Below are 24,846 nucleotides of genomic sequence, written 5' to 3' on the forward strand. Positions count from 1 at the left end.
CTCAGTGCCGAGTGCCTCTCTCAGGGAAGCTAATCCATCTCCTATTATTGTCATCACTGCCCCAGATAACTGTGTAGGAGCAGGTTCTTTGTCTGGGTCTGTCTCAGCCTGCCCATTCTCTGTCTCCAGTGTCACTGACCTCACATACATAGTTCCTGGGATGGACCTCAGTGTGTCCACGTTCACACTAGGCAGAGACACCGCACTGGGTGTGGGCTGCCTGAATCAATGTGGAAGGCGGAGGCACACAGGAATGAAATAATTGGCCTTTAGTTCTTATGATGTCTACTGTACAGCTTGTAGTTCCTCATGATCATACATTCGCATGAACATAAATGCGCCTAGGGAAAAAAGTGTTATAGTGTTATATAAATTTCTGGTCACAAATAGACTATGAAGATATTTTTGAGCAGAAAAGCTCTGGCTTGCTCAGGGGTTGTGGCTCTTTACCAGGGGAGAGCATCCTATCCCTTATTAATATTAAAAACAATATGGGAAGCCTACACTTTATCCTCCCTACCTTGCTACTACTGAGATAAACACCATGGCGAAGAGGGAACTTGGGGGAGGAAATAATTTATTTCACCTACAGCTCATAGTCCATCATCAAGGGAAATCAGGGCAGGAAGCTGGGGGCAGGAACTGAAGTTGAAGACATGGAACAATGATGCCTGCTGGTTTGTCTTCGTGGTTTGCGTAAGCTGCTTTCTTATACCACCTAGGACCATCTACCCAGGGATGGCATCACACACAGTTGCTTGGATCCTCCCCACATCAATCCCTTTCTTTCTTTCTTTCTTTCTTTCTTTCTTTCTTTCTTTCTTTCTTTCTTTCTTTCTTTCTTTCTTTCTTTCTTTCTTTAAGATTTCTGCCTCCTCCCCGCCACCGCCTCCCATTTCCCTCCCCCTCCCCCAATCAAGTCCCCCTCCCTTGTCAGCCCCAAGAGCAATCAGGGTTCCCTGCCCTGTGGGAAGTCCAAGGACCACCCACCTTCATCCAGGTCTAGTAAGGTGAGCATCCAAACTGCCTAGGCTCCCACACAGCCAGTATGTGCAGTAGGATCAAAAACCCATTGCCATTGTTCTTGAGTTCTCAGTTCCACATCAATCCTTAATCAAGGAAATGTCCCACAGATGTGTCCATAGGCCAACCAGACAGAAGTATTTCATCAGTTGAGTTTCTTCTGCCCAGGTTATCGTAGTTTGTGTCTAAAAGGTTAGTGGCCTGAAGGTCTCAGGTGGACTGAGGAGGTCTGGGCAGGAAAGTTGACTTGGCTGATCATACCCATAGAAACTTCCAGTAAGGAGATCCACACATTCAACCCTCTGACTTTTTCACCAAAGTTTCCCCTTTTCCACCCTATAAAACCCAAGGCTCCATGTCACATGTACTGTCTCTACTTTTGCAGCCCTGAAGTAATTTTTTAACTATTATTTTTATAATTATTTTAAACTATTCTGCTTCTGGGTATAGATAGAAGTTTCTGTGTCCTCCCCCAACACCCCGTCACACTCATACCCTTCCTCGGTCCCACAGCCATTCAGTCCCAAATAAATGCATAGAGCACAGAGGCCTATATTAATTATAAACTGTTTGGCCTATTGTTCAGGCTTATTACTAACTACCTCATATGACTTAAGTAACCCATAATTCTTATCTATATTTAACCATGTGACTTGGTATCTTTTCTCAGGAAGGCAATTTTATCTTGCTTCCTCTGCTTCTGGATGATGACTGTATCTCTGCCTTTCATCTTCCCAGAATTCTCCTTGTCTGGTTGTCCCACCTGTACTTCCTGCCGGACTACTGGCCAATCAGCATTTAAACCAACATAAGTGTCAAATCTTTACAGTGTGCAGAGCCTTATCCCACAGCACCTGGGGATGCCTGTCTGCTTTTATTTTCACATTGCCTCCATTAATCCTCATGTAACATGTCGCTGATAAGACAAATAACAGCACATACCTGATGCATCAACAATCTAGAAGAAAAACATAGTCACATGTTAATGTATGTTTGCTCACAGTCTCTAAAGACTTTACTCAGATGTTGTAGGTCCATATTTCATACAAGATATTTACAGCCAGGTTCTCTGGCCATGCTTAGTTTCCAAGGACAGCTGCAATCCTTCCAGACAAGCTGTAGCCACCTAACAAAGGCTCAGGATGTATTGCTCCTTTTCTTTTGTTAATATGTATATCTCCTGGGGAGAGGAGTGAATTCCAAGCTGGTGACTAAGTTGCAGGTGTTTTGGTATTCCCGCCTCCTGGAAAGAGAATATTAATGAGTTTCCACCTTGGTTTACCTGGGGGATAAAAGGTGTTTGAATAACAAACGCAGGTAGATCTTCAGGAATGAATGAAGCCTGAGATGCCCTTCAGATATTGCTGTGTGAACTGTGTCTCCTCATTTCCCAAGCCTCTGTACCAGTCCAGTTAGGAAAAGTAGTTTTTATGTTGGGGCTTCAGACCCCTACAAGATGTGAGTGACTGTGAAATCTGTTTACAGTAAAACCCAAGGAATTTGTTGATACATTAGTTGGATTTGTTTCTCTTGAAGAACGGCTTCATTTCACTTTATATCTTAGTTCAGAACCAGCCCAGCAATTGACACTTTGTATTCCTCATTGACTGTTTCTGCTATGTTACAGGACCAAGGTGAGTTCATTTATAGGGCCATACTCTCTTGTGAAAAGTAAGTAGTTCCCTTTATCGTCTGGGAGATTCTTTGGCATCTCTACATATATCTGTCTTGTTTACTCTCCAAAAGGCTCCAGGAACTTTGATGCTTTGTTTGAGAGACCTTTAGAACCAGAAGTTCTGCATTCCCCTCAGTTTCTTCATCTTAGGGCCTTTGGGCCATGCACAATTGTGGCCACTGTTTATTCTGAGGGTGTCCTACCCCACATCCCATTGAAGCAAGCTGACAACACTTGCTTTCAGGAATTCAGCTTTAATCTGTTCTCTAAGGAGAGTGAGGAAGAACGCTTGTTTTTGTTTAGGGTATTGATTTGCTTGCTGTTAAATAGAGGGAAGAAATGAAGTTTGCAGGCAGAACTGGTCTGGGCATTCCTTATCCACCTGGGAGACAGAGGTCAGTCCCTGGGGAGTGGAAGGATGCTCCTCAGCATATCATTGGATGAGCCCTGACTGGCAGAGTGAGTACAAAGGGAGTGATGGTTCTCAAAGGCTTAGGTTGGAGGTTCTAGGCCCCAGTGCTTCATTGAGAAATAATGGAGTCACTTAAATAGTATGGGAAAGACTGGTGGCCAACCAGAGAAACTATCTAAAACCTTAAGATCTTTAAGTTAGCTTTTTGTTACAGTGACAATCAATCACATAAGTGGAAGAAAGGTTTGTTCTGCCTACAGTTTGAGAGCTTTCAGCCTATATAGTTGCTTGGTCATGCTGCTTTGAGCCTGTGGTAGCTCAGGACATTGTGGTTAGAGAATGGAACAGAACAGACTGCTGGGGCAGTCAGGAAGCAAAAAGAGAAAAAAGAGCACAAGGGAGGCTCCCAACCCTCCAGAGCATACCCGACATGGGTCTTGTCTAATTGTCCAAATGCCAAAGTAGAATGAAATTCCTTCAAGACAACAATCTAGGAACTTTACTTGAGTTTCTTGATGTGGGATGTCCTTGTATGCCAGACACTCTGGGTCTGTAGGCTGAAGATAGATGTCCCAATGTTACAGAAGATCTTTGGATGACTGTCCAGGCAGCAAGATGTCTCTGTCAATTCTAGAACTTTGGATAAAGCACTTCCTATTTACTTAGGTAGCATTATATCCTTCTGGAGTCTTTGAAGAATTGACGACAGACAGTTATAGTTATAATTTTTCTTAGTTATGATAAAAGATAAATTAAATATGAAACTTTAGACTCACAAAGATAAGATAGATAAAAAGTATTTACCAAATATAAATGGACTAAATATTATAACTGTAACTCTTGCTTGATAACTGTTTTGTATATGTAATTTTATTATGGTAAAGTTAAAATTTTTCTTTTTAATTAGACAGAAAAGCAAATATGATGTGGGATGTCCTTCTGTATATGTGTTGCATTTATTGGTTAATGAATAAAGCTGTTTTGGCCTATGGCAGGGAAAATATAGCCAGTCTGAATGGGATATAGAGAGAGAGTAGGCGGGGTTAGGGAGATGCCGTGTAGCTGCCGAAGGAGAAGGACAAGCCAGAACCTTACTGGTAGGCTACAGCCCCGTGGTGATACACAGATTAATAGAAATGGGTTAATTTAATATGTAAAAGTTACTTAATAAGAAGCCTGAGCTAATAGCCCAAAGAGTTTTGTAATTAATACAGTTTTTGTGTGATTTTTCAGGTCTGGGCAGCCAGGAGATGAATGAGCAGCCTCCATTTACAGTTTCTAATCTGTAGAATCTGCAGACACAAGACCCAAAGATCAGCTCTTACCTGACATGTTAGCCTGCGAGGTTCTGCCAATGCCCTACAGATTTTTGAATTGCCAGTTCTCATAATGACAAAACCCAGTTCCCTAAAAATCTCCCGTCTTGTGTTTGTATGTGCACACATATATGTATGCATAGGAACTATATCCACGTCTTTGTCCAGCCTATTATTTCTGTTTCTTTGAAAAACCTCCTTTATACTCCTTCAAGTTTCTAGCAGGGCTTGAGAAACCCATGCACACGGGAAGCTTTCATAGGCATGAGCCCATAAGACAGAACTGAATGGGTGAATTAGGAGTGCGGCAACAGGGGTGGAATAGGTTCCTGTGAAAGGAATGATTGCTACTCAACCCTCTGTAAGAGCAGCCTGGAGAGAGAGAGAATCTGGTTTATCAGAAAATGCGGCATTGCATCAAATGAAGTCCAAACCTAATTACCACGGAAAATCGCTATAGGCAGCGAGTCCTAGTTGCCTTGCTGTTGCCATGGTAAGAACTATCACCAACACCAGCTAGGGTTTATTTCATCTTATGACTCCCAGGCGGGGACGTCAGGGCAGGAATTCAAGGGAAGAAAGAACCTAGAATAAGGAAGGAAGCAAAGTTCCTGGAGGAACACTGCTTCCTCGCTTGTCCCCAATGCTTTGCTTAGCCACCTTTCTGGTACAACCCAGGGCCACCTGCCCAGGTGTGGCACCACCCGAGTCTGCTGGGTCCTCTCCCATCGATCATTAAACAAGAAAATGCCCTACAGGCCAGTCTGGTGGAAACATTTTCCTAACAGAGTCCTCTTCTCAGACAGCTCTAACTTGCATTAAGTTGACAAACAAACAAACCAACAGAAACAGCAAAAAACTAAAACAGCAACAACAACAACAAAATAAAGCCAACCAGGCAAACAGGTTTCACAGAGGACGCAAGTCTTAAGCATTGCCCTGGAGGTCCAGTCTTCAGCAATGTGTAGGAAAAGCTAGTTTCATGGACACGGGACCTCTCTACACCCAAGGATCATCCTACAGAGAAAGGAAAGGATAGCTCATGAGCCTGAATCCCTCTGAAAGGAAGAATAGTTTTACTCGTTCTTCCTCTGGTTCTTCACTAGGCCTTTGTTTTTATTTCATCACAATACGTTTCTTTGTTTAAATCCTAAGGTGAAAGGGGAGATGGAGAAGTTTCCATTTTTCCTTGGCTTCATTTATGTCACCCTTTGAATCCTGTCAGGTCCATTTTTAGAAGCCAGGAACTAAAGGTGCTTTATGAAGACAAGGTAACTTCCTGAACCTTCTACCCAGGCTATTTCTGTCTCGCTACTTTCAAAGGGCCCACAAGCCGAGGCAAGAAGGAACAAATAACAAAGGTGAAAAGAAAGCCCTGCTATGTGGGAGGCAGGCTTGCACGGAACATGTGATTTAGGTGGCAGGAGGTATGGATGTGAATCGCGAAATTATATAGCTTCCCTCCCACCCCTAGGAAAAAAGGTTCAGTAAAACAGACGAGCCTGTCATTGCAAGTGGCGTAACTGCTGCTTAATTGTTGAACCACAGAGAGGGCAATGATTTTGACTTTTGTTTCCTTTCAAAAGCAGCTAATTTCTGAGGATATATTTTCTCCAGCTTCCCAGTGCATTCCATGTTACAGAAAACTTGATGATTCATGTAATTGAGCAAAAATATGTGTTATTATATAAGAAGGTGGAAATGATTAAACTATCACTCGGGTGCCTCTCATTTCTGATCCATTATGCAAGATGTAATAGATACTGAGGTTTTCATTCCCTTAACAGTGAAAGCTTTCCTTTGGCTGAAATGGTTGCAGGTAAATCTTTTGGATTAAGAACTCAGCAACAAAATGATAATGCCCTAATTCTGGAAGCTTTGTCTGGAGGATGCTGAGCGCCAGATGGTACTAGGAGCACCAATGAGAGAAAATAATTTCTAATAGGGCAAGCATGGTACTGTGGCAGATGCCTTGAGCTGCAGGGCCACCCTGAATGCAGTCGGGGACTCTGGGAGGTGCCAGGGTTCTTTCATGATGCTACTCCATTTTCTCTCCTAGACAGTTGTGGAATGAAATAGAATCATGATTCTCACTTTGCCTGGAAATTCCCAGGGAAATTTAAAGCACACATTGATATTTGAAGCTCAATACCAAAATTCTTATGTAACATGTTGGAGCTGTAGCTTAAAAGTCAGGGTCAGTTCTAACTTGTGGCCAAGGCAGAGGGTCACTTCTTTCTTGGAGAACTGAGTAACTCATGGACTACAGAAAGCCAGAGCTTGAAGAGGTGACATTATTGATAAGGCAAGTGATATTCAGAGACAAACCTCTGTTTCAGACACTCCACATCAATGAAAGAATTGTGACCAGAACCTGTCCTGATCTTGTTCTACTTTTGCTTAGTGTATGTTGCCATTAGTTTTGTTTTGGACGGTTCTCCACCACGAAGACTTGGTTGACTGACTAGGGAGAAATGAAGAGACTTGGAAGGGTTTGTGAGAGTTGTCTAATTTTATAGAAGTAGCTTTCTACTTCCCTACTTCCTTTATATAGAACCAGCCATAACGCCACCATCTAAACTGTTGTGGGCGGTTGAATATATAGATTTACACTGAGCCAGTTCTCCCAGCTCACCTGCTCTGAGCTTTATGTCTGAAGTTACAGTGCTTACCAACATAGGCGGGCATCCATGAAGACTTGTTGAAAACCTGTGTAAGAGCCCTGACCTTTGGGAGTTTCTTTGTCTTCAGTCCACATACCACCAAGGCATGGCCTTTACTGGGACGAAGCCAGAGTCAATCCTCAGCAACAAGTGGGAAAGAGCATCTATTAGGAAAAAGGACCTCTGCAACTACTTTGAGCTTGAAGATGCGTGGGATGGGAGTTGCCTCCAGTCACGATCCAATGCATACGAAGGATAAGGTACCACCACGGTGGACTTCCCTTGCTTGCCCAGCATCTCTTCAGAAGTCATTGTATTCATACAGGCATTTCTCCACTAGGCTTAGGGCTGGAAACAGTTGTTGGCTGCATCCCAGAGTTAAATGATAGGCCCATATTACTGAGAGGGCTGTTGATTGGACTGCTAGACTTGGAGAAATAAAGCTAGAACCTGGCACAAAGTGTCCCTTCCATGTGTGCTAGCTCCTGCAGTGCCAGAAATGGCTAGCAAGGATTCTGGGGAAGAGTTAAGCCCCAAAGTCCTACCTACTTGCGAATCCTGCTTGCTTCACAATGAAAGTTCCAAGCAAAATGTGCCAGTCAGTGCAATATTGGCTCAAGTAATTATGGCAGAACCACCCCGCTGATTTAACCGAAGGCCAACTCTGCAAGGGGAAAGTCATATCTAGTGTGGGGAATTTAGGTAAAAACCTGTGAGTACAGAAATCACAAGCCCTAATGGAGAAGCAGCTGCTATTGACTGGCCAGCTGATACACCACGTAACCTGCTTGCCCGCATTGGTGTTTACAATCAAAGGTTCACATTGCGGTCCATGCCCATTCGGTTTTTTTTTTTCCATTTTCTGTTCTTCACCCATTTCGTCATTGCGTTTTGAGTAGGAGCAATGCCTCTGAGACTTGCCAGTAGTCACAATCCAGAAGACAAAGTTATAATGAAAGGATCCAAGGGTTCACTATGTCTTTTGAAAGGCAGCAATCAGATTTTGTCAGCTGCTCCAAGGCTTAGGAACCCTTGCAGGAGAGAGTGGTGATGGTGGTGATGGGTCAGAGGAAGAGGTAAAATTGTTGTACATCCATTGAGCCAGACAACAGCCATCTTGATGTGTTTGTCTGTGCTTGCTTGTAAATGCCCATTGTGAATGTGCTTGTTGACAGTGGGGTAGGGAAGTGTCTTGAGATCCTCACTTGAACGTGCAGCCCTTCTTTCCAACCTGTTCTATGGAACTTTGCCTTAATTGCACAGCTGGGGAGAGGCTAGATTATATATGCTGGGGAAGACTGGAGGAGGAGAGCTCCATGTACACGACTCTGGGAACGGCCCTCATCCCTGCTGGGTAAAGACTTTCTAGGTGTGGCCTTTTCCCTATTAGGTAGCCCCACGACCTACGCTTTGTAAGATAGTCCAATAGACTCATTGGCTCCCTAAGGTTCTCAACCTTGGTTCCTAATGTTGTGACCCTTTAACCTCATGTTGTGGTGACCCCCAATCAAAAAGTTATTTTTGTTGCTACTTCATAACTATAATCCTTCTACTGTAATGAATTGTAATATGAATATTTTTTGGATTATCAAAGGGGGTCACGACCCATAGGTTGAGAACCACTGCCTCAGAATGACTTTTGGTGGAATCCTACCTTTGTTTCTTATTGGGTCCTTAGGAAGACCGGTAGATGTTGTTCACATCTCCCCCGAGGAAGGAATGTTATCAACAAGGACCTAGGAATTCCTGGTAGTGGAAGAAGAGGCTTCATTTTGTGGAATGATCCAGAACTCTACTATCCAGAGGTTAGAGATGAATTGTAAGAGGCACATTACTGTCTGGTATCAGGAGAGCCACTGGATCAAGCCTTCCCTGAAGTTTCCTGGATGATTCTGAAGACTCTGGGTTTCCCGGTTGCATGACACATAATCAATCTTCGCTCCCCACTTTCCCTATTTGGCTGGTTTGAGTTGCATGGTTTGGCCCCCCAACAGAGCCCCAGGACTTGGAGCTTTGTCTTAGCCAATGTGGTGCTTGGGAAATGTTGCCGTTCAAAATATTCAGACACATTGAGGTTCACTGCAGACGACTCTAACATGAGTGCTGGTAAATTGGATGAATTGGCTGTATTGTCAGACCTTTTAAGGGCAAGGCCATTTCAGGAGCCAGGAGAGAAATTCCTGGTTGTTGTTATGTAGATTAATGTGGTTTCCAGGGAAAGCACCTTGTTGAGATCCCATTAACCAATAACCTCACCCAGCTTCCTTCTGCTCAGTACAGTTAATTCCACACGTGTCTGAATGCTGCACAGAGAGTCAGATTTGTTTCTGATTTTATCAGGCATAGATTTGGGAGGTAGCTTAATATGTGCTTGTGACTTCGCTAGTTTATCCTTTTGTGCATAATTCTTTGTTGCAAAATGGTCTGTAGTTATGGGTGTGTCGGTGCTGAGATTAGTGAAAAGGCAAACGTGGCCCACGCTTAGGACACTAGAAAACATGAAAAATATTTTAAGACCTATCTGATGCCTTCACAAACATCAACTCATCAACATTTTCATCATATCAGAACTCGGTTGTCTTTTTTTATATGGTACCCCCATGAGAGACCGGTTCCAGTCTTATCACAACCCAGGAAACCAAAATCTGAGCTGTTCAAATCCCTTAGATTAAAAACAGAGATATAACGGCACCATGTTTGTGTGTAACCAACAGAGGTCTTCCTGAACACTGGCCTTGGCTGGCCTGGCCTGGAACTCACTATGTAAATCAAGGAGAGCTAGGGCTTGGAGTATTCATTCTACCCCTGCCTCCCTAGTGCTGCGATGATAGTAGACACCACCACATCTGGCCTAACTGATGCACTTCAACAACAGCAATAACTTTGCTCTAGGGATGCTTAAATGCAGAGACAGAACGCAAGGAGAGCTACCGGGAGCCCTCTTGCTTTCTCATTTGTGATTTAGAGTCGTTCTGACTCTTTATTATGAGCCAGCAGGGAATGAGAACTCTATCATCATGATGTAGCCTCTAAAGAGTCTAAATGCCAAGTAGCATAAAAGCAAGAACTGAGGAAGAAAAACATACAGTAGACTGGGAAACAAAACCCAAATGAAAGGGAACAAAGGTTCTTTAAGTGTCAGGGTAGAGAACATTCTGAAAGTGTGCAAAAGGTTTTATATTGTTTCATGCAGAAAGGGGAGTCTTAATTCCTTTGTAAACATTTTGAGATTTCAAGAAGTCCTTGGCTCCCTCGTTTATGGAAAACACCCAATTGCTTCATGAACTGGCCGCAAGTGCACCTCGGTAAATTATTTATGTGGCATGTCGCTGTGGCTGCAGGTTCCTATCAAGCCACAGCTGTGTAAACAAAGGCCATTAACCTATTGGCTAGTTTTAGCAGACACTTCAGACTGTTTAAATCCACTGACATTTTGAAAGACTGTGTCCCTAGATTCTCTACAGATAGACTATTGAATGTGACAGGGCTGTTTCTAAATAGCTATGAAAACAATGTGTGTGTTCTGAGAATGGCCACGGAAGGCACAGGCCCCAGTGTTTTATTGCCACTCAGAAGCATGGAGAAAAGACTCAGAAGGCCCAAGAATAGGAGCTAGGATGGCTCAGGAGGCAGGCGGGGTCCAGACAGTCTTCCAGGTAGGGATGAAAGCTCTTAGATTGTTCCAGTGAGAGATGCGGCTAGCAGTAGTAAATAATTTATTTGCTAACTCTGAAATACAGTTTCCCCTCCCCGCCTGTGTTCTTAGGTGGAGTCTTTGGTTGGCCTGTCTCTGCTCTGAGCTGTTATTTACTAGTGGATCCAGGAAGCATCACTGAAGACCACAGCCGATGAGACAAAGGAGGAAGAGGCCAAAGACTAGGGGAGGGAGTACCATCCCAATAGTCACCTGGATCAGACTTTGAGGGACCTTTGAGTAAATGGGCATTTATCCCATTATCTACCGTTCTCTTCACCAGTGCAGAGGTGCTTCTGGAGAGTTCCCCAGGCTGAGAAGGAGAGAGGCCAGGGGGATTACCTAAGAAGGACTCTCTGATTCATTCAGGTGAAGAATGTACGGGATATGCAGGTGGAGCATCAACAGTGTTGTTTTCCTATATAGCTGAAAACGTAGTTTTCTTGTGACATAGTATACCCCTTCAGCAGTAAGAGTATCTATTGGATACATTTTTTTTTCCCCAGAGGAGGACTTTAGTGATCGGATTTGAGCCACGTTTTTCAGCTGTACATCCCACTAATATTGCTATGATATACGACTAATGCAATAAAAACCACAGTTAAATTTCCACAGAATCTCTGTGACGTAAAATATTATAAAGTCATTGTAAACCATAGGTTTTTTTTGAAACTCAAGAAAACGCTATGTAGAACGTTACGGGAAAAACAGATCATAAACTACAGTTGCAATTATATGAGAAAATATTTTGCAGAGAAGAAAAAGACTGAGAAGAAATATACCAAGGGGATGATATTGCTTACTGTAGAAGGGGAGGCTTTATAATGGATAACTTTTTATACTTTTCAGTTCTTAAGTGTTCTATATTAAACATGTTGTCTTTTAAAAAGTCTATTGAGTAAGTGCGTGTGTGGGGGTTTCTCTCTCTGGTCAGATTGAGTGGGAAGCTTGAAGCATGAGTTTTGAGTTCACAGATGTGGACTCGCCCATGTGTGCACCACGAAGAGCAGCTTCCCTGTCAACAGACACTCCTGTGCTTGTGGATTTGAACACAGGGGGCCAGCTATTACTCATTGCTATCCTTGCTTCTGGTTCCCCCGGGCAAACTTGCCAATGTCTGTGCTCAGTTCAAAATTAGCTCCTGGGCCTGCTTCTGAGAAAACTTGCCAGATCACCAGGGCAGATAGCAGAACTGGATCTGCCCATCAAGATGCCTGCAAAGATCTTAGGGAGGCCATGGCTCACTCCTCGGTTTGGAGGAGACCGCTAGGAGGTAGTCCATGTGTCTTTTGGGGGCCAAGCTGACGGCTTCATTCTGCTCACTGTAACTTCAGCGTCTGTCTTAAGTTAGCAGTCACACAGGCTAGGGTAGCCAGAGAAGGGGGCATTCTTATCCCAATCTGAGACTCAGGACAGGGCAGGGAACACTAGGAGAGTTAAAACAAAAGGATATTTTGTCCCACTGCATGCCTGAAATCCCAGCATTGAGGCGGGAGGATCAGGATTTCCAGTCATGGAAACTTTGAGACAGCCTTAGCTACCTAAGATCGCATCTCAAACAAACAAAAGAAATAACACATAAACGACAGAAAGGTAAAATCCTTGAGAAGAACATACTCAGGAGGAAAGTAATAGAAGCTACTGGAGAGGACTGGTATCACACAAGAAAGACCGGGAAAGCAGCCTCTCTCGCAGGTAAAACGCAGACACATATAACAGGGCTTTGGGGCTGAAGGGAATGAACCCTCACCAGAGTCTCAGTGATTCTGAGTGGTTGAGAAGGATTTTTTTTTTTAAAGAAAAGACAATGCTCTGAGTAATGAGTCACATTCAAACTCATGAAACCCACCTACCTTAGTAGTGTGTAGCATCCTGGGTTATGGACAATGCAAGGAGCCAGAGCTCTGACCACGGCTCTGCCTCAGATTCCCTGTGTGTTCTTACTGAAACATCACTTGGAAAATTCCTGGTCCATAAAATGTGAGCGCTCACAGCTACCTGCCATTGTAGGAATGTTATGTGCAACTGATGGGAACATCCTGGGTAATATGGCTGATGATCCCAAACATTTCACACTGAGACAAATACAGAGACAGGTGCCAGTGGATTCTTATACTATAAAATAATAGTGACAGAAAGCTCACAGAAAGTATGCCTCAAATGGTGTTCGAAGGCACCAGCAAGTCAATTCAAAAGGACCCTTTCTGGAGTCTGATAGATACAAGCTGAACATAGAGAGGATGGTCAATCGAGAGGCAGTGACTAGGTTCCTCAAGTGGAGCTCAGCACTAAGCTAACCATCAGCAGAGTTAAGAATAGCGTTAGGACTGTTTGGGCGAACGTATGACTCAAAAGCCTTAACTAGAAAAAGCGTCTCAGTTATCATAGCTGACAAAATGTTGAGGTAACCAAGGCGAGTCTTGAACTCCTGAACTTCCTGCCTGTGTCTCCCAAGTGCTGGGATTACAAGTGTGGACCTTCATACTCCACTTACTCAGCTGGATTTGTAACAGAGCTGATAGAGCCCACAGGAAGGGCCCTGAGAGGCTCACATTCCCAAAGATCTGACTCATGACTACATCTGATTCATCAAGATTTTGAACATAAGATACTGTATACACTTGCTGGTTCTGTTCATGTGAAATGGATTCATTCAGTCAAGGAGGGAGTGGTGTGCCAAAAGCAAACAAGTAAATAAACAAAGAATATTCCTGGCTCACTCTGCAGAGAGAACACACTTTCTCTTTTATGTTGGACTCCCTGACAGTTAACTTGGGCCACCCTTGATCACATTACTCAATTCTCTCTCTCTCTCTCTCTCTCTCTCTCTCTCTCTCTCTCTCTCTCTCTCTCTCTCTCTCTCTCTCTCTTCTCTCTCCCAGCTTTCCAACCCTTTGGGGCTGGGACAGTTTTGCTTAAGGAACTGGAAAAGGCCAGGGTTGTGGTGGTTTCTATACAGCAGTGCACCACTTGACAACAGAATGAAAACCACCTGTCAAGAAACCGTGTAACAAATGCGGGAGAGAAAAAAAACAATAAGCAAACAATAAAAATGAGGCCACAGGGATACAGTAATAGGATTTCCATGAGGTGATATTGGCAGCCCTTGTGCCAATATTGACTCACTAAATATGAGACTGAAAAACAAACCTGGTTTGCATTTTAGCCAACCATGCAAAGTTCTGGGAGTCTCCCTCAGGGAGGTTTTCGCAAGCCCAGAAGCCTAGAAGCCAGCGCTCTGTTCTACCTAGCCTGTAGACTCCCCCTGCAGGATCTCCCCCACCCCGTCTATATCATCTCTGCTGGCTCCCTGCTGCTGTTTCTTCCAGTGGCTTGAGAAATAATGAGTCGAAATCAACCGCAAGTGATGACATATGGTCTCATGAAAACCAGCGTTCTATTTTAACACGGGGCTGCTTGGTTTGCTTCTCTCCCTTTTTGCTCTAGAAGAACTTCATCTAAAGTTTCCTCCCTTCTGGAGAAAGTTGACTGACCAGGGCCTTATGCTACAGGGAAGGAAAATGAACATCTAGTTGACTAGTCATCCTACTGGGGGTTTAATAGGACCAAAAGGTATTGCAAAAGATCTAGAAAAGGGACAAGGCTTGAGAGGGGGTAAGAATGTTTGGCGAGGAGTCAGTAATAAAGAGGGAGCCCATGGATATCTGGAACAGGGACTATGCCCCTGTTTGGTCCAGGAAAAAAACAAGAAAGCTGCAAATCCTCACAGGAAGGGGCTGCATGATGATCCTGAGAGCAGGGGAGTCGTGTTTGGAGCTCTCAGTTCCTGTAGTAACTACCTTTCAACCATCCTCAGTGCCCCCATGTGTATGCGTGTGTGACCCTCTATGCATTTCTATCCAAGACTTCACATCTGAGTTGTCCCTATAAGTGACTTTCTTATCACAAAGCCACTGGACACACTTCAGGCTTTGTTGGCTGAGATGTGTGTCATATGGTTGGCCAGAAGCCAAAGTGGGTCTAGGCCCAAGTCTTCTGATTCCTTCACAAATCTTGTTCACCGTAGGCTGAGAATGTTTCTTGAGTGTCTAATCTTCTTCTAAAGACTAGGGATTTTACGAAAAAGAAAAAAAATGGACAAGCCGAAAATTACCCAGAAGGCCTTGGGAAGAGCCAGTGTGACTGAGGAGAGCAGAACTCTGAACTTCCCCAGTTCTGTGATGATTCTGTCTCTGCTGGCCTTGTTATCATTTATCCTGGCCATGCTGGGAGGGGAAGAATTCTGAGTTCCTCCCATACCAGGGACAATCCTCTGTCCCTTTGGGGTCTTCTCCGGACTTCTATACCCAAAGTAGTGATAATGTTTGGAAAGTTTATAGAACTTTCGTGAGATGGAGCCTTGTTGGAAGAAATGGACCACTGGGGGCTGGCCTTGAGGTTTCCTAGCTTAGACACTACCTGTCTGTTTTTTGCTTCCTGACTGTAGACATAGTGTGACCTCCTGCCCTCACTGTTTCCTTCCACGGTGGACTGTCCGCCTCTTGAACTATAAGCCAAAATGGGCCCTCCTCCCTTAAGTGGCTTCTTGCCAATTGTCTGATCTCAGCAATGTGAAAAGTGACAAATGCACCCTACAAATCAAGGGTGGCCCTGGCAGGTCACTTAGGCACAAGATGGTCTCCCTGCAGAGATTGGTCTCTTCTGGTGGTGACTTAACCAGGATACTCAAATCAAGGGTGGCCCTGGAAGGTCACTTAGGCACAAGATGGTCTCCCTGCAGAGATTGGTCTCTGCTGGTGGTGACTTAACAAGGATACTCAACCCTTGCGCTTTTTTCTTGTTTTGGGAAAAAAAAATCTTTTATCAAAGAATGAAGTTTTCAAATTTGGTAATCTTTCTATCTACATGTCTATTTTAAAATGCTAGGAATCTACCAGTAGTTCCCTAAGCTGGGAGGCAGGAGGAGGGAGGGACTCATATCAGATGCCTCTGGCACTATTTATTTGTTCTTAAAAGGACACTGTAATGAGACTTTCTCTGTCTCACCAGCTTGCTCCCAAATTACCACAAAGAAGCTTACTATTAATTATGAAAGATTGGCCAACGTTTAGGCTTATTTCTAAATAACTCTTGTAGCTTAAATTAACATATATATATATATATATATATATATATATAAACATGGGTCGGTTACCTTTACTTTGTAATGTCCATGCTGCTTGCTCTGTGTCTCCTGGGGTCTCTGCCCTTCTTCCCAGCCTTCTCTGTGTCTGAAATCCTGCCTAGCTATTCGTCATTCAGCTTTTTATTAAACCAGTCAGAGTGGCACATATTCACAGTGCACAAAAAGATTATCCCACAACAGCAGACTGACTTGTTTCCTTGAGGAAGCTCAAGTCTCCGTCTGAGGCACAAGAGGAGTTAAGAACTCATACTCCCGCAGCCTAGAGACTGGTCCACATACACGGCTGACGCTTCCTGTGTTCCCACAGCGGAAAGGTGATAAGGGATAATGGCATTTGCTAGAAAAGATGGTTGGAGTATTGTTTCTGCAAGATGGAACCGCACTCATTTCACTAGGACATGCCAAAGACCAGGCTGCAGGTTCTCTAGGAAACTCCGGAACTGTGAAGCATGGCAGCGAGGTGTTCCTACCACCCAGACATTTGATGTCATGTGACAAAGGGAGAGGGGTCACAGGGTCATAGGGTGTCTCATCGTGCAGTGCTTTATGGATCAAACATGGTTAACATTGTCTGACCCCTGCCGTGGACATGGTGAACAAAGAAATAGCAGGAGCTTGCAACAGAGAACGGTGACGCATTTATTTTGGGCTCACAATCTATCTTTCCCCCTTATACTAACAACTGATGATCCCTAGTGCTTAGAAGAGGTTAAAAGTCCAAGACATAGTGCTGCACTAAGGTGAAAGAGCTTGTGCAAAGTCAGAAAACCCAGAGTCCAGACCCTTCGGCTACTGTCTAAGCAGTCTGGGGACCTGGTTTCGTTCTCCCAGTCTCTTCGCTGAGATGGGCACACGTAGGCGGAGAGAAGGTGGGCAGCTCATTTCTCAGCTGCTTGTTCAAGGATTTTCCTCTGAGACTCCTTGAAGCCTTTACATAACTGCCTGGGCTGAAAGTCCATTTAGGGTAAGCAGAGGGCCTCAGCTGTGGTCTGGTCACCATCATTGCAGAGCTGGCTGAGCTGAGAACAGTTTGTTCAGACTGAGTCAGGAGAATTCATGGCTGGGAAGTCACAGGCGTTGATCTGCGGCTACTCTCCAGTTTGGTGTCCGACAGAGAAAACTGGCTTTGGGTCAGAACCCTGGTGTCTTGAAAAGACATGCTGGGGGGTGGGGGACTGAACCCAGGGGCAGTCCTGCAATGCCAGGAAACTGCCAGGCTTCTGGCTGGTCACTCATCTTTCTGGGACACTGTCCCTATGTGAGTGTAAAGTGAAGGTAATAGGGACATCTCCACATCTCTGAAATATCTGATAAGGACAAAATGTATCTGGAAGCAAAGCTATAAAGTGACAATGAATCAGACTCGTGATCAGCTCGGACAGTTGTTCCTGTGCCTGCCCAGGATCTAAGATGAAAACAAGGGCTGGGAGAACTTTAGCACAAGATAAAGACAGAATCTGGTCATTCGGGTGTGGTTAATGGATGGATGGGGAGACTCAGTACAAGATAAGAGAACCAGCAGACGCAAGGGAAGGGCTCCTGCCTATGCACGCTTCAGGCCTGTTCACACTTCTGGTCCTCATGGTTGCATCCACCTCCTACTTCCAAAGGCACCATGTTTGCTGATGGGTTTTTCTACTGATTCTCTTTCCCTCTCCCTATCTACCTACCTTCCCTTCCCCAGGTAGGGGAGTGTTTATGTTTATATGGGTGTCAGGGGTTATGTGTTTACATTTTTGTGTGTCTGTCTGGATCAGAGGTCATCATTGCTATCTTTCTCCACCTGATTGTGTGTGTGTGTGTGTGTGTGTGTGTGTGTGTGATACAGTCTTTAACTGAACCCTAGAGCTTGCCATGTCAGCTAGACTGACTGCTCATCAGACCCCTAGGATCTCCATGTCTTCCGCCAAATTCAGGGATTATAGACATGTGCCTCCATGACCAGATTTCGTGTGAATTCTGGATGTCTAATTCATGGTCCTCATACTTGCTCAGCAAGCCCTCTACACACTGAGTCGTCTCCCCAGCTTTTCTGTTTCCGTGTATTTCTTTTAAGTAGAAAATTCCTTGCTAAGGGACCAGAGGGGCCAAGGGTTGATGTTCTACTCTGGGCCTCTCTGTTCTGGTGAGATACTGGATGAGCTGAGCGCCCTGCAGGGGAAGCAGAGGCATTTAACTGTTCAAGAAGAACAGACTAACTGGGAACAATTCAGCTGATGGAATAAAGATACTCACAGGTACTATTGTGGAACACTGTGTGCTTGCCAAAGGCTGAGCTGAATGTTGCATGCATGTTTGCTATTTGACCTTTCTGTCTACCTACAAGCCTGTTGTACTGTTATTTTACCCCGATATCAAGAAGATGTGGTGGAATTTCAGTCGCTCAATCTGTCCCCCAAAGTAGATAGACTTTGAATCAACTTTGTTTGGATCCTAGATACTGCTCTAATCCCTGCGCTGTTATCTCCTAGGTACGAAGGTTTGGACTTCAGCAGGATCACAAAGTCCTTATGAGTCAAGTCAATCCTGGGCACGGAAGAGACACGGGCACAATAAGAAATTCCCCAAAGCTCCCAACTTGCTCCTTTTCAAAACTTGGATAAGAGAAAATAAGGTGGGGGCTGATGAGATAGTTCATCTAGCAAAGTCCTGGCATTGCAAACACAAGGACCTGAGTTTGAGTCTCCGAATCCACATAAAACTCCAAGGCGTGCTAGCACAAACTTGTGATCTCGGATAGTATGGCCTGCTAACCTAGCCTAATTGGTGAGCTCCAGGCCAATGGCATCATGGTGTCCCCAAAGCTGACACCCAGGGCTGTCCCCTGGCCTCTACATAAGGGCACATACACAAACATGCACCCAAACACGTCACACATATGCCCATATAACAATTTCTTCTGAGTTGGAACTTTCCACTCTGAGGTGAGATTCGCCAAAGCTCGGGACATTTTAATTTGAAACATTCCATTCCGGAGGATAATTAAGGCTCAGGCAGATCCCAATCACAAATCTCGGGAAGACCTTAGAGTTCACCAGACTCACAGGTCTGCTCTTTCCCCGAGGTTACGTGAACAGTAATGATTTCTGAAGGAGGGAGATTTTGATCAGGTCAGCTGCCCGGAGAAGAGACTCCCGAGTCTGTGCTTGCAAGGAGTGTAGAGAGTTCAAGGTTGCAGCTTTTGAGGTGATTCCCACCTCAGGCTGGGTGAACTTCTCAGGGATGCAGCTTCCCTTCCTGTTGGTGAGCCCTTCCACAGGGTCCTGTGAGCCACCCCTCACCCCACACTTCTCTAAGTAATGCCAATAAGCTCTTTGGTTCACCAAGTTGGACTTTGGTGGAATTGTTGGTGTGGTCTGTCTTCCACTTCCTATCTGATGTGAGTAGATGTTTGCCTCCTAAGGAATAGTTATATCCCCCTACATGCGCGCACACACACACACACACACACACACACACACACGCATGCACGCACACACATACACACACACGCATGCACGCACACACACATACACACACACATGCATGCACACACACATACACACACACATGCATACATACACACACATACACACACACGCATGCACGCACACACATACACACACACTATAATTTTTGTTGTTGTTTGTTTATATTTGAAAAGCAGTAGTTCCTTTGGTGAGAATAAGCGCTCTTTCCATTTTGGAGCCTTCTCTGTACTGGTCTAGAACGTGTAAGATGCCCTAGAGGGGACAGTGTTCGTAGCCTGTCTATCTAGCACTGCTGTTAGCTTGGCCTGGCTTATGCATGCTTAAGGGCTAGTGGTGTGTACGTCTTCCACATTACATGAGTAGGAAGTTTGCGAATGTATTTGTACCATGGGAAATAGAGCCCATGTCCTACACCAGAACCCTGGTTTCCTGCAGCGGTGTCATGGGGTATTTATCTGCGTATTACTGATTCCCACTGTTTGCCCTTTTGTTAAGAAATCGATGGCCCCTCTAAGAGTTCTTCCTGAAATGTATTTGAAAGGCAGCCTGGATTTTATGTATCTAGATCCTATCCTTGAGTCAGCGTAGGAGGCACCGCTTAGAGTAAATACTGGAGAAAACAGGACTGGGAAACACGCAGGCCGGCTTTCCTCACTGCAAAGAAGAATGGTACCTGGTCCCCCGGAATGCTGGCTGCTGGCATCCAAGCGGTCAAGCTGGTGATCCTCTGATGTCCTATTAGGAGTCAGCCTCCGCCTGAACTTCCCTCAGATCCCGAGAACTGGTTAGGCCCTATCCATGGGCTTTGTCCCTCAGCGAATAGAATTCATCCTTCTGAAAGAGGCCCCTTGTACTTTGCATCCTTCAACAGAAGGATCGGTCTTATGTTTATTACAAATCCTTCCTCCAGGCCAGTGGTTCTAACCTTCCTAATGCTGTGATATTGATACATATTGTGTTATTATGTGGCTCCTCATGTTGTGGTGACCCCACAACCACAAAAACAATTTTCGTTGCACTTCATAACTAATTTTGCTACTGTTATGAATTATAGTGTAAATATCTGATATGCAAACCCCAAGAGGTCGAGACCCACAGGTTGAGAACTTCTCTAGTCCTGGGCATTGTTTCCCAGTCAACAGAGCTCATCCTTACCATAATGGTCTCAGGTACTCTGCTTAGCTGAGGATTTTGCAAGTGAATTTTGATGTAGCCATTCCTCAAGCTTTGTAATGAGAATTGCCACATGGAGAGACCCCTCCAAAGTTTTACTGTATTTATACGTGTCAGAAAATTAAACCATGGGTCAGACTCTCTAGATTCTAGAATTCTCTAGATTCTCTAGTTGTAGAGTATACAAGTTTTGATCCCAACTGACCAAGTCCAGGTGTACAGAGTTTTCTTTGTCACCCATAACAAACTGAAGATGCATTCTTATGTGCAGTGGAACACATACACTTAAAATTTCTTAGTGATCAACCTTACCCAAAGCAGTTGATGCTGACAGTGCCTAGCCCCTCGTTGCCAGCTCCGGAGAGCATCTTGCTCCCAGCACTGCCACCTGTGTCTGTGGGAGGAAGGATGCTGTTTCCATTTGGTAAGGTCTGGTGGCTTAGGTTGTGATTGGGAGACTGCATGACTATGGGGATTCCCTTCTTGACATTTTAAAATAACATTTCCAAGATGGCGTGGATAAATAATTGAAGTACGGAGCTGGATATGTTCTTCAGGAAAAATATTTTGTCAGGTCACCAAATTTTTCAGTGACTTTTATATTTACCAGGAATGGCACTTTGGATCTCAGCTGTATTTCCCCTTATTTTCCATGGAAAAGAGCATGAGGAACGGTATGGAAAAACAGAACTACATTCTCCACACAACATCCAGGGCTGTTGATACACTGGATCTCTCTGAGAAAACTTTTCCGAGCCGGGAAGAAGTGCGTTCTTCTATTACTCTAGTCCCATCCTTCCGGTACCCACGTGAGACCCCGCGGGTGGATATGTCTATTAGAGGCTTATGCCAGCATCCTTTTACCAACTATAAGACAGTGGTGCTTTAGTTCCTCTAAGGTCCTCTCTAGTTCAGAGATTCTGCAACTAAATAACCTGTGACCATGTGGCCTATGGTGCAAGCTACTTTTCAAAATGGCTTCTTAGCCTGAGATTTCAGCTACGGTTCCTTCATAGCAACCAGACTGCACTAAAAAAAAAAGATGGAATAACTCATTCTGGACCACCCTTTGGGAGCTCAGTTCCAATGGGGTTGGGAAGATGTTGGTACTCTTGAGTCTTGTGCCTTTTGCTCTTCCCGTATGAGGCCTTATGTAAGCCTGGGGCACACAACAGCTGGCCCCTCCCTGCCAGGGCATTTTACAGTCCACAGGATGAGACACACTCTATTTCTGGAAGGCAGAAAGTTCAAGCAAAGGGTAGCCCACTGGGAACATATTCATTTACTCCGCTGGAGAAAGCAGACACAGATTTCTATGGAGAAGACTGCGCAGGAGAGACAGGAACTTTGGGCCTAGGATCCGGGATCAAAGAGGTTGATCCAGATAAAAATGTAACCCGATGCCCACGGTGATGTCTGCCTTTGGCTGCTGCATAGATCAAGGCCTTGGATTTTAAAAGTGTGATTTATCTAGTAAGCTTGATGAACCACGTAAATTTATGTTTGGGTACACGCTTGTTGAGAAGTATGGAACATTCTGATTGTTTAACACTGTGAGGAATCTGTTAGGTCAAATAACCAGTACTCAAGGAGCCCAGTCACTGTGCCCAGACTGACCTGATTTGCATGTCCCTGTCTGATTTTAGCTCCTTTAGCACAGAAAGAGGTGGTGGGTGTGTTATAACTGAACATAGACATTTAAGGGTGAGTGATATGAATGCCCGTCTTTAGCGGCCATGATGATAGAGTGTGTGGGGTTAGAAGGGAGGGTAGGGTCTGTTGGAAATAACGGCTCTGAAACTGGGTATTTCAAAGCTGATAAGAGAGCACCAAGCTTCAACCTAGGGATCTAAGGTAAAACAAAACAAAACAAACAAAAAACAGCAGCCAAGGCTGACTGGACATAGACTTTCAGGTCATGAACAGGAACCAAATCAAGAATGAACTCTCCTGGGGCTGGAGAGATGACTCAGAGGTTAAGAGCACTGACTGCTGTTCCAGAGGTCCTGAGTTCAATTCCCAGCAACCACATGATGGCTCACACCCATCTATAATGAGATCTGGTGCCCAGAACACTATATGCATAACAAATAAATTAAAAAAAAAAGAACGGACTCTCCTTCAACGTGTGTGTGTGTGTGTGTGTGTGTGTGTGTGTGTGTGTGTGCGCGCACGTGTGGAGTTGAAGAAAATACACCAGAAACCTTGCTGGGAGATCCATCCTGAAGCCATCCCTGCAGTCCCAGTACTGGCAAAGAGAATGTGAGTGCAGGTGTACAGGCCAGTGTAAAGCACAAAGTCTGCTTTACGTAATGGTACGCGAGCCGGGAACTAGGCTGGAGACTTAAAAACATACGCACACAGACTGACAGAGACATAGGGACACGGGTCATGCTTGATACAAGAATGCCAACTTTATTATGCTCAGGGGCAGCTTCTAGAGGGATCCTTAACTGACAACCACGCCCAGCTCTCGGGATCTTTCAGCTGCAAGCCTCATCAGAACCCACTCCCTTGCCATCAGGGTCTCGTGCTCAGGGCAGCTGCAGGCACAGGTAAACAAGATGTTTTGCTCAGTTCACTCCAGCAGGCAAAGGGTCCGAGGCAGGCAACGAAAGTCAAGGGGCCAGGGGTCTGCAGCCCCAACAGGCCAAGATTGATCCTGTTTGTGCAATAGGCAGAGGATACTCTCACCAAACACTCTGATGGACCCACTGACATTTGCTATCTGTGCAGGTAAACACTGACTATTTCTGAAACTCACAGCTGGGGGATGTCCTTCAGAGACAGTGCTTGAACAGCAGAAGAAAGCAAATGCCACAAATTCCTTGCCGTTCACCAAGCGCCACCACCCCTAATTGAGCAGAAGGTGAAACGACTTACGGCAGGTAGAGGGTGGATGATGGGAGACTCAATGGCTGTGGGGGTGGGCGCCACACTGGTTCAGAAAAAGACGTTGGTGGGGTGTTCAGGGGGCAGAGTAGGGATAGGTTTGGGGCAAGTTAAAGCATTGCTTGCAAATTCAAAGGCATGTAGGTTTTTGTTGTGAGGCTTAAATTTTCCACAACAATTATTTTAGTTGGAAGCAAACAACAGATGGAGTTTCAGCCTATAAATGTGTTTATGAGACTTAGAGCTTTCAGTTGCGATGTAAGGATGTGTCCTCACCAATCCCAGAGTTAAGACTTCATTCTACAGATACCCACCCAAGAAATATTATCATTCATAATATCATAATATCTAATACTACAAACAACCCTGGACTTATACAGGTATTTGAGTTGTTTGTAGTATAAGTCTGGACTTATACAGGTTATTAGTTATTTAAGGGAATAGAAGGCAGTCATCAGAGAATGAGCAAGCTCTGCATGCGTTGCCATGGAAGGGCCCCACTTCCCAGTATTAAGTGAAAAAGCCGACCATGGAGGAGCACATGTGTCTAATACACACAGCACACTGCGGGGGGCTCTGCTCAACCAGCTGCAGATTAAAAATCTTAGAAATAAAATTGTGTGTGTACTGAGCGTGTACAGACTGTCACTATTCCCTCAAGGAGTTAGTCTAACAACTATTTACACTGTGTATATGATGTTTGGCTTTGTACACAGACTAGAGATGATGACAGTAAGTGGGAGGTGGGCATAGATTACATGAAAACACCCTGCCACTTTAGACAAGGAACTTAGCACCAGAGACTTTGGTATCTGACATCAGTCCCCTGTGCATAGTGAGAGATGACTGCACATATGTACGTACACACACACACACACACACACACACACACTTTTTTATATGTCAAAGGAAACAACCCTGTTAGAGAGAAAGCCTGGAATCTGGAGTGTCACAGAGAGAGGCATTTGTCACACACACATTAAATACATTAAATTTATTTCTCTAATATCTGTCTCTCTATATACTGGAGATATTTCTAGTAACATAGCTTTCTGCACGGTCTAATTGCATGAATTAACAGCACAAAGAATCTGTACTTGTTGCAGTTTCTTTAGCTATCTTAAGGCACAGACTGACGTCCATTCTAGGGATGTTTAAATAGTTACAATAAAGGTATCGCTGGCTCCCCTCCAGTTCTCACTCCCTGTCCTCCCCCTCTTTCACCTCCTTTCCTTCCTCCTGCCTCTGTCCCCCACTCTCTCCCTACAAAAACAACATTCAGTCTTTAAGAACCTAGTCTTCCCAGGGCAAAGGGGCAGGAGAGTATCTTCTAGAAGGGCTAAACCAGCTGAGGAGTTTTCTCCACCAGCCTGGCCTGGATG

The sequence above is a fragment of the Microtus pennsylvanicus genome, chromosome 4 (assembly GCF_037038515.1).
Source record: "Microtus pennsylvanicus isolate mMicPen1 chromosome 4, mMicPen1.hap1, whole genome shotgun sequence".
In the NCBI taxonomy this organism is placed as follows: Eukaryota; Metazoa; Chordata; class Mammalia; order Rodentia; family Cricetidae; genus Microtus; species Microtus pennsylvanicus.